This window comes from Silurus aristotelis, assembly GCF_946808225.1.
Source record: "Silurus aristotelis genome assembly, chromosome: 13".
Classification (NCBI taxonomy): domain Eukaryota; kingdom Metazoa; phylum Chordata; class Actinopteri; order Siluriformes; family Siluridae; genus Silurus; species Silurus aristotelis.
The window spans coordinates 11,248,232-11,262,116 of record NC_139586.1 but is presented as its reverse complement, the minus strand read 5'-3'; the positions used below and the strand labels follow the sequence as shown (position 1 = coordinate 11,262,116).

Here is a 13,885-nt window from a genome sequence, read left to right as displayed (position 1 = left end):
CCATGTGTGGACATTAAAAATCATTATTCTACTCAAATTGAGCAGAGACAGAGCAGAGAGTGTTCGGGGTTCAAGATGAAATTCTATTAGAGTCTATTACACTTTTACAATTATAGCGACATTCCAATATTACACGGGGAAATGAAGTCATAATAAAAAGCCCAGGGGTGTATTACAAAGAAATGACCGTACTATTTTTCTACTTTGAATCCTTATTAAATTGATGAAGAGAACTTGGTGTGACTTTTCCGGTCACTGATAAGTGACCTTGTTCATGAAAAATAGACGAGTCCATTTCAGCACCTAGACTTTTTTTTATTATTATTATTTTATTTCTCTCTTTCCTTTTTTTCTTTTTCCCTCAACATCTTCAAATTGCTTTGCTTTTCTTTTTTTTTCTGAAACACAGACCTGGAAAATCCTTTTTTCATTTTGGAAGCGATTTCTAAAATCCTTAATCGATCATCAATTCATATTATTCATGTTATAAGCACAATTTAGTTGAATTATTATTGGCTCCTAAAATAAAAAAAACAAAAAAACAATTACATCTTTAATTGTGTTTAATTACACATTTTAATTTCGCCAATAGCATGCATTTGACACATTCTAAAAAGCTCAGAGGTTAATTGAATGGTACAGCACTACTGCACCAAATCAAGAGTAATGAAGAAATTCTGCTGCCAGACACCCACTAAAAGAGAGCGAGAGAGAGAGAGAGAGAGAGAGAGAGTGAGAGAGAGAGAGGGAAGGAAGGTAAAAAAAAATATGCAAAATGAGTGAGTGCAAACTTTTCAACTCTGAAATGATGCCTAACTATCAAAGTGAAAGCATTTTAGATAAAAAAAATCCATTTTTAATTAGCCGGCTTATTGAAATTAATCACACTTTATCAGTAATCAACTTATCAACGCCACATGAAACTAAGTAAAGTGTGCAAGAGAAACTAGAGAATGAAGGATGAAAGAAGGGAATGGGGAAAGGAGGGGAAAAAACATATAAAACGACCTTTTTTTTTTAATTACGTCCCTTCAGCTTGGAGTAATGAAGTAGCGCGAATGTTAATAGAGTAATAAGTGCATGAAGGCTCTTTTCCCCTTGCCTTGTTTTCAGCATCGCCTCACCGCTTAATCGGCCGCTGTGTCTGCCACGTTCTCACGCCCCTTAAACCAGATGAAATGACGGAGAACGACGGCGACTATGAAGCCACTATTATTTTCAGCTCGGGTGGAATTTGGGTCGTTTTTAGAGGAGACGCTTGTCGTCACCTCGGTTTTAACTCGGTGAAGAACATAAACCAGGGACTGTTAATGAAATGAACATTTACACCTTCCTTATTCCACATGAGGTGTTTCCTACATCAATGCACTTTTTCTTGTTCGTTTTTATTCCGGAGAATAAAAAACACTCAGAGTGAGACGTTAATGAAAGACGTGATGAGAGTGGGAGTCAGTGGGCGTGTCTGGTTTACATGCAGGAGTGGGTTTGATGTGGATCAGGATGGCACCATGATCTCATCTTGATGCTTTATGAAAAGCTTTGCTGAGGAGAAATTTGAGACAACGAGAGACCAATGTCAATGTCAATCTCTCTTTCTCGCTCTCTCTCTCTCTCTCTCTCTCTCTCTCTCTCTCTCTCTCTCTCTCTCTCTCTCTCTCTCTCTCTCTCTTTATCTTTCTGTCTATCTCTTTAAATTGTGCACAGAAACAAACTGTTCATGATTAAACAATGTTTTTTCTCTATATCAGTTTCACAACACTTTAGTTATTGTTCTGAATTACATTATAACTATATACTATAAACACCCCATCGCCACTGAAAATCTTTGGGATGAACTGGAACGCTGAATGCACCACAGACCTTCTTATACAACATCAATACTTGATCTCACTAATGGTCTTGTAGATGCATTGCTCACAGCCACACTCCAAAATCTACTGGAAAGCCTTCCCAGAAGAATGGAGGTTACTATAACAGCAAAAATATTGATTAAATCCAAAAGGAATTTTATAAACCTTATAACCAAAAAAACGTATATAAACACTCAGGTGTACACAAACATTTGGCCATATAGTATACGTGCCAAAGCTTTTGATAATAGAAAACTATCACCATTTTCTGACCAATTGGTGTCCAGGATTTAGCAGTATTCTAAGAGAAACAAGTTTTATTGTTTGTTAAGCTAATTATAAACCACATCTGCTGGGGATGGTTTGTGAATAAAAGTGTGATTCTGTGGGAAATGTGTGATACTACATGTCCTATTCAATCCCTCTGCCTTTTACTTTCCTCTTCAGATTCCAGGTTTTGCACACACACACACACGCACAGACACACACATAAACGCACACAGAGTCTGTCTTTCCTCCTTTCATTTGTGCTTGACCCCGGCTTTTTCACTCACTTCCGAGTGTGCTTCATTAAATACCTCTGCTTCTCTCACGGCCGTCTTTCTCTCTTGCTAAGTGAGGAGAAGCGGGACAAAAGGGAAAAAAGCATCCAGCAAGCGTTTCTCAGTGGAAAACTGTAACCCCCCCTACCTTCTGGGAGAAAAAACCTGAGGATAATTGCTAATGAAGCTAAGGGCTGCTCTAATAGGGCCAACGCTGGCACCGAATTCTGAGGGGGTGAAACATGTTTATTAATACTCAGCAGTTTTATTGAATCATTCTGATGAGAGGCAGAGAAAGAGAGGCAGAAAGAGATCGTAAGAGTAAGAATTATGAATATTCATCCTCATTTATATTTCAAGACACTGCCAGTCCTGTGGGAGAAACCGACCCTGGTTTTTAACCAGTTTTTGTGCCCATTACAGAAATGACAGTTCTCACTCGAGGGCCCTGACAGAGGTCTGGCCCGGCACACAGGAGGTCCGGGGAGTGGAGAGCCAGCACCGGTTTCCCAGCTGTCCACAAACACTCATTAACAGAGGAACATATCCAATGGAATCTCTGTGAGAATTTTTAATCACACAAAGAGCCTGCTAATTAGGCAGCTGATGGAGCATGGAGAGCACAAGGACAAATTCTTTAAACAAAGGACTGGAAACTTTAGGTGCTTTAATTACTTAGGCGAAGAGTTCATTCCCGAACTGGAGAGCACATCATTTCGCTAATGAGACCAAGTGGCAGTGCATATTAGGCAGAAATAATGTGGAAAGTTCAATTATATTGTGCTTTTTTTGTACAAACCCTGTTTGCTTTACTTTCCCTCTCTCTCTCTCTCTCTCTCTCTCTCTCTCTCTCTCTCTCTCTCTCTCTCTCTCTCTCTCTCTCTTCTCTCTCTCTCTCTCTCTCTCTCTCTCTCTCTCTCTCTCTCTCTCTCTTTATCTTTTTCCACTGCCCACCACTTATACACACACGTGTAGGACACAAAACTCTAAAGGAGGAGCGAGAAAGTGTTTTTTTTCCCAGTGCGTGATGACGAGCAGCAGGTTTCTGTTCTTCATGTGGAGCTTGGCAGGCTTGATCATCTTAATTGGCCATTAGAACGTTCTCCTGTTTGAAAATGAATATCATTACAGACCTCCGTTTGGCCTTTCCCTCGAGAACAAGTCTTACTGCAATTTGTCATTCAATACTGTGTGTGTGTGTGTGTGTGTGTGTGTGTGTGTGTGTGTGTGTGTGTGTGTGTGTGTGTGTGTGTGTGTGTGTGTTGGTGTGTGTGCGTTTCAGTCACACACAATGGATGACTAATTTGCTGTAACCGGACTCCTGGAAAGTTATGAAAAGACGTCTGAGATAGAAAAACATAATTAAACCTTGCAGTCCTAACTGAAATGTAAAATTATCTTTTCTCATCTGTTTCTCATCAGAAACACACAGTTTCTGGAGACAAAACTGAGTCTCTTTTTGCCCTCAATAATAATAATGATAATAATAATAATGATAATAATAATTAATATTATTATTATCATTATTATAACTACTACTATGCACTTATTATGCACTATATTGATAAATACAGTATCTGAGTTTAATCAAGAAGAATCCGTGAAGAACCCTATTATACCAGGAAACATTACAGGTAGTAAGTATTATAAAGAAAATAAAAATTTTATTTGGATCATACTCAGTTAATACATAAAAAAAAAAAAAAAAAAAGAAAAAATAATAAATTTTTAAATAAAAATTTAATTCAATTCAGTTTTATTTCTGTAGCACTTTTAACAATGGACATTGTCTTAAAGCAGCTTTACAGAGATAAAGACTTTATAAAGTTAGAATGCACAAGTTTATGGCCTATATGTTTGTATTGTTTTAGATTGTCCCTAATGAGCGAGCCAGTGGCAACAGTGGCAAGGAAAAACTCCATCAGAATGAGAATGAAATGAGAAAGAAACCTTGAGAGGAACCAGGCTCAAAAGTGAACCCATCCTCATCTGGATGACACCAAATGCCCATTCATTACAGTTCCATCATCATCAAACACTTAATACCTTAATAAAATCTGATTCTGTGTGAAGGTTCGTTTAGAAGAAAGAAAACAACAACAACACACAGATAGATGGGTATGCCTTTGTGCCTTTAAAAAAAAAAAAAAAAGACATGCCCCCCCCTTGAACATTTATGCGTATTAATAAATCTTTGCACTTAAAGATGTTTGGTTTTCTAAGAAATCATATCAAGAATGTTAGCTAGGCTAAATGTGAGGTTTAGGTTAACTAGCCAGCTAACACAATCTGAAAGAATGAATGCTGATAAACTTCCTAACACCTCTTGGACGCCTTTCAAAGATGATGATTTTTTGAACAGTTTGCAGCTCGATGTATGGATCCAGTGTTCCGAGCTGTATCTGAACGTGTGTTAGAATAAAGCAGCATGTGTTTGTGCTCCGTTCGGTGGAGACGAGCACGAGCGAAGAAGATTACGGTGGTACTCAGTCGTATCGATTCCCCTCCCAGAGGTATGTTCAACCTCGGGTGTTTGTTTCTTCTCACCATCTCTCTCGTTTCATCTACACGACCATCAGATCAATACACACTTCTTTACTCTACCTGCTTCTAGCTTTAAAATAAAAAAGACCCGACGACCTTCACGCGCCTTCGTGCAGGAACACTGGAGCATTTCAACATTGTATCAGTTATCGCTCAAAATCAAGCAGCAAAAGTGCAATACCTTGGGGATTAACAACAAACAGTATGTGTTCCACTTAGCTAGCGTTAAGCACATATACAGCTAACATTGGCTAACTGGATTTTACCAAAGGGTTCGTGCTGTAATAAAAAGGAGAGGAAAAACTCTAATGATAATCAGAAAATGATTAAAAAATACAGCTCCTCCTATGTAGGCAAAAATCTAAGCCATTTTAAAACATAAAACACAATCAGAATATCAGAGTAGAATTAGCTTTCATGGGCTCATTGTTTATTCCTTCACCCCTCAATCCCAGGAAGGTAAAATCACAGGTAAAGTTTAGAATAAAAAGAGAAGCATCTCTGGAGTTATTGAAAACTTTTAGAAAAGTTTTCACAAGGGAATATCTGAGTTTCTGAACTGATGATGATGTGAGTTTGTGTTGCAATTTTATTAGGAATAAATCCCTTTTAGTGTAATCTTTACTTATATTTTGTCAATCAGTAATTCATTATTAATCATATGTGGTGGTGTTTTATCAGCTGTAGATACCTTATTTTTTTCCCTGTTGTGAAGCATTGTCAGTTAACAAGATGGTGTGTTTATCACATCAATAAAACACAACTGCTGCTTTTGTGCATTAGACTAGCGTTTCAAGGTTATGAGTTGTAGCCAAACTCCGATCTGAAAGTGCTGAAAAGTTTGTGTGTTGTTTGCAGGATTGTTAAAGTAAATGCCCCCTCCCACTCTGAATGCAGCCGTTTGCCGACAGAAGGTGCTCCTGTTTGAATTAAAAACTCTCTGATTGATAAGGAGGCTGAAGGCGAATCTGCTCTGGCTAATTGTCTTTCAAACGCCCTCATTAATCAGAGCGCAGGCGAGGCCACGACGGCCGGCCCCTGTCAAGCGCTCGGCTGCTGCTGCTCCTCCGGCCGCTCGCCTCTCAGCATGATGCCAGGAGGATCACGGGCCGTCGTCCGAGCACATGCCTACGAGCAGAGACAGCCGCTGACTGCCCTCTTCTCCAACACGCCGGCCCCAGAGACCAATTTAGCAGCCACTTAATGATTCATGGTGTCAAGTGAGGAGGAGGAAGAGGAGGAGGAGGAGGAGGGCAGCATATGATAACAGAAATAAACAGGTTTAATTAGCTACTTCTATACATTATTAATTTACTTACCTGCACTCAGCTCTAATGAATTCATATAGTGTTTGTGTGGTGACTGAGAGACAGACGGCCTTTTATGATATTCATAACATCTGCTGAGATGAGACGCCTTTGTTGTTTGAAGAGATGTTCCTCAGCTCCTCCGAGGTTCTCAGGTTTTCAGGTTCTGATAGTGCACCTCCCATCATCGGCATTCTGGGACATGAAGATCAGAAAAAGAAGGGGAGGAGAACTGTGTGTATGAGGGGATTCATGAGGGATTTAGGAAGGCTGTTTCACACTGACACGTCTGTGCAGATTAGAGCTACTTTTAGTTTTTAACTCGTCCTGTTTGTGGATTTCCTGACAGAGAGCAATGCCCTGGATTCCTTTTAGCAGAAAAGTTGTGTTTTCATAGAGGTGAAATGAAAACTTGCAGAAAACAAAACGATAGTCAAGGCAGACGTGACGATTTTAGATACACAAAGTTGTTCTGATGTCCTTCGTAAGCGTATATGAAGGACATCAGAACAACTTTAACTCGGACATCTGTGGAGGTCCACAAGTCCACAAATAGGCCAATGGGGAACTTCTGGAATACAAACATCTGGAATTGTTATTCTAGAAACAATAATTTCATACATTTAAATGTAGCTCAAAGTGTTTTTCTAAAAGCTAAATATATATATTTTTTAATGTGAAGAATAGAAGAACTGGAGAAAATAATTATGCACTAGAAATGTTAAAATTAAATAATTCAAAAATTAAATAACCATAAAATTAAATAAAACATTAAGAAAAATGAGTATTAATGAATAACACAGAATTGTGGCCAAGAGTGAATGAAAATGAATTTATTAATAAATGATTAAACCTACAAATAAGGGTCTATAAATTATTTTAAGGTCTGAATATCAGTACATATAATTGTCCTTAGTACAATTCTGCTATTGTGGTCGTCTTCTTTATAGAGTAGGCATCAAGTTTTTAACCACACACACACACACACACACACACACACACACACACACACACACACACACAAACACACAGTGTGAGTTAGTATTAATCGTAGATTATGTGTGAATGAAAGGAATGAACCGTGTTTGTAAGCAAACAGGCCAGTCAGTGTTCTCAGTACTGTTACATCATTGCCTGGAGAAGGTGAAACACACACACACACACACACACACACACACACACACACACACACACACACACACACACACACACACACCCCTGACTATCAAGACCTCCACATGCCCTCCTCTCATAATGACATCGCTATCAAACTCAATTGCTGTGGCTCAGCCCTCAGAGTCTGATTTCTTCTCCGGAATCAAGTGTCTGTGTCCTTTCTGACATTCCCAGACCTGTCATTCTGTCTGTGTCCTCTCCGACATTCCCAGACATGTCGTTCTGTCTGTGTCCTCTCCGTTATTCTCAGTCCTGTTGTACTGACAATGTCTCCTTCATCATTTACAGACCTGCCATACTGTCTGTGTCCTCTCCATCATTCCCAGAATCTTTGTACGGTCTGTGTTTTTTCTGTTTTTTCCAGACCCGTCGTCCTGTTTGGGCCTCTCAGTCATTCCCGGACCTGTTGTTCTGTCTGTGTCCTCTGTCATTCCCAGACCTGTTGTACTAATTGTGTCTCCTCCACCATTTAAGACTTGTCTGTGTCCCCTCGGTCATTTCAAGATCTGTCACTCTGTTCATTCTCAATACTGCTATCCTGTCTGTGTCGCCCTGATCACATTTTATTATTATTATCAATTATTATTAATAAAAATTAATTTTTTAGGTATTAATTGCTTTTAAAAAATCATTACTTTTAACCATAGCCTTTGTTGTTGTTACAGTATCTGTACTCTGTGTGAGTGTGTGTGTGGTTTGTGTATTTTGTGTATGTGTGTGCGTAAAAGATGGAGTGCATTGTCAGTGTTTGGGCAGGGGGTGAAAAACGATGCCGCTTACGGTGTAATCATGGCTGCTGTCAGGTCGGTCCACAGCGAGGAGACGGCCATGTGTGTGTGTGTGTGTGTGTGTGTGTGTGTGTGTGTGTGTGTTTGTGTGTGTATTTGTGTTCGTATGTGTTTGCGAAGGCAGAACTCCACAGATGAAGAGACGCAAGTGGGAAGCTGTCTCCACCTGGATATTTATTAACCACAGCACTGACAGTAATGAGCGTGGAACAGGTGGGCCCGGACATGCAGATCACAAAGTTGGGGCATTCAGAGAGAAGGGGGGTGGAGGGGGGTGAGAGGTGGCAGGTGGGGGGACAGGAAGAAGTTCGACCCCTTGCAGAGAAAGAGTGGAGAGTGTACACCCACTCACTGTAAAATTCACCATGGAGCTCGAAGATACATTCACACACTGCAGCCTGGTGGGCTTTGTTCTGTCAGAACACACACATACACACACACACCCACACCCACACACACACATGCACGCACATTAACACCTGGTGCAATTAGTCAAATCAGCCGAGAGACGTGCAAGAGAGAAACAACAACAATGCAGAGAACCGCAGTAGCGCTTTTACCTTATTTAATCTGCAGAATGTTATAATATATATTAACTCCAACTCTAAAATATTTTGTTTCAAATTTTTTGCCACCCTCATATCCGAATACAAATTTGGTACAATTCTAAAATTATAATATATACTGTATATTATAATAATTCTGGAGACGTGAAATCACAAATGACCTACAAGCATTCTTGTCAACAAAAGCAAATGACAAAACGCAGACCCCAGATTGTATGGTTTTTGTATAAAATTGTGGTGAATTGTGCCATGCTGCGTTTCAAAGGCTAGATACGCGTGAAGTGACTGTGAATGAAGTGAAGTGTCTCGAATTCATGCTGAGAGTTGAGAACAAACGAGACCTGTGTTAGTGTGTGTGATGAGGCCTGTAGGGGAGACTGTCACACACTCGCTGCTGTCACACACTTGCTGCTGTCACACTCACTATATTCACCATAAACACAAACACATAACCACAATGATCAAAAGCTTCACACCCACATGAGACCTGAGTGTGGATATAAATCAACACCAAAACTTGCTCTCTAGTACGTCCACCTACATTTCCTCAAATAACCCCTCCCTCTTAAATCCCCGACCTTTACCCTAACACACGCTGGATAAACTATAGCAGGTAAATTTCAAATCATTCCAGTCACCAAGTCTAGTTCAGTAAGAGGTGTGCTCTTTAAGTAGCTACAACCAATCAGATTCTACTTTACAAATGTCAAAGCAGTGTTTTACACAGACAGGTCTTAAGTGAATGTGAAATATGAGTCTGTACAGGAAAGTGAACGAGTAAGATCAGTTTATTTAAAAGACTTGTCGTATTAAGCACTGATTGAAGTTAATTACCTCGTTCACTGAATGATAAACATACACACTATAAATTTAAATATATATAAAAACACACAGAGCTATTCAGTTCCTACAAACCCTAAATGCTAAGCTGTCAAGTGATTCTTTTTGCTAATATTGGTTAAGTGATGGTGGTTGCCATGGTAACAGCATATGTAAAGGAATGAATATGGGTTTGTGTAGGAACCGAATGTGCCAGCCAGATTGCACCCTGAATTGGGAAACTACTTCCTTTTACCGATAAAAATGGCTGAAGCTAAAAGCAAATGCCTGCCTGTCAACGCTAATGTAAGCATGCTAAGTCATTAAAGGAAAGTAAACGTACAGTACCATTCTAAGTTAATACATTCTTTGAACCATATTTTATATTTGGCCTATAATTACTGTGTGCTTCTGCATAGTGTTGCGAGCTTCTTGTCAGATGGTCACAATCCTCTTACCACAGTAATAAAGGTCAGCCTTTATTAAACCAGAACAGCGAACGGTGGTGACGGTTGCTATTTAAGTTGCTGTTAAGCTCCTGGGTTTTTTTTTTCCATCAGTGATCAGAGCTGAAGCCTGTGTTAGAGTTTATAGCAGTTCTCTTTCTGAATTCCAACCAGCATACTTCTAATCTACTGTAACACATGCACACGAACAGATGAGGTTCGAAAGGGACAAAATAATCGAGTAGAGGAAATCAATCACAGCATTAAAGGATGAAAGTACAATCCAGGCTGGAACAGGAGATTGTTTATACATCCACAGTGAAAGAACTTTCAAGAGCAAGATGCTGGATGAATACACAAATACAGCACTTTTTAATTTGTCTGATTTACACATTACTAGCTAAATTAATCATTTATCAGAATCAAACCTTTTTAATCTTTTCAACCATTGGTTTTTAATCATTCTCAGAACTGTTTACACAAAATGATGGTGTCCATGAAAACCCAGCCTGTGCATATATATTTCAAAGTCTGTGAAAAGGATGTTTTCACAGTTTATACTTACACTTTTGGCGTCACCCAAATGAGGATGAGTTTCCTTTTTCAGTTCGGTTCCACTCAAGGTTTCTTCCTCATACCATCTAAGGGAGTTTTTCCCTGTCACAGTTGCCCCCAGGCTTGCTCATCGTGGATTAATACACATACATTTACGTATAAGTAAATTGCATTCTATAAAGCTGCTTTGAGACAATGTCCATTTTTAAAAGTGCTATAGAAATAAAATTGAATATGACATATTTAAAACTCGCTAACATAAATCTTGTGTGATCATCTTCAAAATTGTTTATAACTATTAATACATTGCTGTGATTTTTTATATATAAGTTACACATTACTCATCAATGTGAGACAATTATAATTAATGCAAAAAAAAACAAAAAAACCCCTAAACATTCAGGCTTCCAAAGTATTGGTGCATTGTAACACAGTGGCTGAGCTACATTACTAGAAGATTTAACACCCTCTATTTTGCGAGGACCTTTTTCACCATTAAGTCAGCATTTTGTCAGTTTGCTTCCTGTCAGCGTTACCATTTATGGGTTTTTTTGGGCATGACTGAATGTAGCTTAGCTGTGTTCTGATCATTTGCACTAGATAATTTCTGGCTGGTTGAAGTTTATTAATGTAGACAGAGGTACAAAGAAAACCAGAAACCTAATTACAAAAATGACATTAGAAACTGACATGAAACATGTAGACACAAATTAACCCCAGCAAGAGCAAATTTAAAATCTGAGAAGAACTAAATGCACAATAGTCGTTCAGACTCCTGTACCTGTTCATCACAACGGCAGTAATGATGATGATGTTGATTATTTTTCACCTCACTGCAAATTCTATTTTATGAACACCATTTCAGAGCAATGCTAAAATTAAATTACAAGCAATTTTCTTTTAACACTTAAAATTATGACAACCTTTAGACCAAACAACAGAACATTTCTCATACACTTTCGGTGTTTGGACAGGTTCCTTAGAAAAACGTAATCACTTTAGAGATAATTAGTGTTGTTGGACAACAGCCTTGAACCCACTCACAAATGAGACTTAAGCCTGAACACACAGCAAGAGAAAGACAGGAAAGACAACACTCTAGTGTTTTTAAGTATGTGTGTGTATTAGAACCATCCACTTATTTCATGATGTTTAGTTAGAGGTTATAAAGTTCAGCATTACAGCACTATAAATATTTGATGAACAAATTACAGATTTATCAGAAACACAAAACTAAACACAACAAAAACCTCTTTCTTTCTTTGTCATCTCAATGTTATGCTCCACTTCCCAAAATGCATTGCTTCCTTCAAACAATCAACCAATATCTAAACTAAATAAATAAACTTACACGCTCACTCTCATTTTCTCCATTAATTTAGACTACAGAATATGATCAGTCACAAAACAAACACTCACTGTAAAGTATCTCTTAGCTCAGACCAGAGCATCAGATTCTGCTTTTGATGCTAATCATCTCTCTCCAACTGATGACAAACAGCCACACTACAGAGAACGAGAGGGAGAGAGAGAGAAAGAGAGAGAGAGAGAGAGAGAGAGAGAGAGAGAGAGAGAGAGAGAAAGAGAGAGTGAGTGAGTGAGAGAGCAATCAAGTACTTAAGTGATAATGGTTGTCTTTCTAAGAGTATAACTGTTTATTTTGCACAGCGCCGCCCACTGTACAGATGTCTAGAGCAACATTTTAGCATCCAGTCAGTCAGTCATTAAAAATGACATTCACACTCAAAGGTCTAACTCGAATTAAACCCTCTTAGAGAAGGACTCGTGTTCCATTTAAAGATGCATTATTAAAAATATTTTTTTCCCCTGCACTTTGCTGCACTCGCACCATAGAATCCGGCTATGTTATAGAACCGTATTGAATAACTGTCAAATGAATTTGGCGTAATGCAGATTCAGAGTGCTTTCTGTCAGCCATAATTGCCCACTCACCAGCTGTTTGTCAGCCTTGCTTTTTGTTGCGTCACAGCGAGAGCGATCCAGGTCTTAAATTACGACTTTGCACACCATTTGCCCATGAAATATTTTCTGACAGAATGGCTTTCTGTGATGTGTTACTTATTTTTGGAGAAAAAAAAATATATCTCTTTCCTTTGCTTGTTATACAGCTTTAAGGATTTGTATATTGCAGTGTCACTTCACCTCTTTGGATGCTCCGGGATTCTTTTACCTTCTCTTCAGACTCACACAGAGGTGAAGAGACAGAGGTTGCTGTCTGCATATTCAGCTCCTAATGTAAAGATCAGGGTCGATTAAAAATGCATGAGCTGTGTGACTGTGGCAGATAGGACCTTCCCTCTTAAACAGGCCACTATTGGTCATTAGATAATAAGGATTGATAAAAGTTACAGGGCACAATGTTAAAATGCTCTGATCGATTGGAGAGCACCTTAATAATGAAAGCGTGGGGCCTGAGGGACACAGGCTATGGATCATTTTGACAAAGGGGCCTCCGATGGTAGACGAGACAGAGCAGGGACAATTAATCCCTCAGAGCTTCAGCGTGCCAAATAAAGTAGTTGCAGCTCATTACGGCGTGACCTTGCTAAACAGCCGGGAGAGTACCGCTGACCTGCGGCGAGTTGATAAGTTTAAACCTCCAGCTGAGCGGCTCAGGAGAAAGTCGAGCTTGGCATAGACAAGTCTGAAAGAGGTTTGAGATCAGGAAGGTCATGAAGAGTCCAGGCCACTTAACCTGTGTGACAGGATGATGTGACTGACGTAGTTTTTACTGATGATCACACCAGTATCAGTGTGAGGCTTCAGTTTGTGGTTATTTCCTTTGCTGTAGGAGTCTTCCTCTGACTAAACACCTGTGCTGAATTCAGATTTTCAAACATAACAGTCCAATCAGAGATAAGACATAATATAACAGACTTCAAAGACAGTCACATTAGAAGTGATATTTTTTTCAGAGACCTGGGAATCATGCTCCAATGTTATAGGACTTCATGCTCCAACGATAAAATTCACCACCATCTGTATGTAGCCGTACAAGCACAAACCAGGCAACGTCTTCTGATGTTGATTTTGATATTAAAGCTGATGTTGATTTTAGCTGTACAATTAAATTAATACAATTCCATTACAATTTGATTGATGAAATGTTTTGTTGATAAAAACAATTGAACAAATAAATTATAATTACACTATGACGCTAAATAAATATATATGGGTCAATGGACTAAGTAGATTATTTTTGTGTTTAATGACTGCAGTTTACACTCAGCATTCACTTCAAACACTAAAGCCAATTAACGCATTGTACCTT

The 13,885-nt window shown here is 38.9% G+C and overlaps 1 protein-coding gene across 1 annotated transcript in view; it reads left to right on the top strand.

Moving 5' to 3' along the window:
- The first annotated feature begins 716 nt into the window (after positions 1 to 716).
- lmo1 (LIM domain only 1) overlaps positions 717 to 13,885 on the top strand; it is a 128,681-nt gene continuing 115,512 nt past the window's right edge. The window contains exon 1 of the mRNA XM_083558658.1: positions 717 to 732. The gene's annotated coding sequence lies outside the window, so the exon portion shown is untranslated. The remainder of the gene's footprint in view (positions 733 to 13,885) is intronic.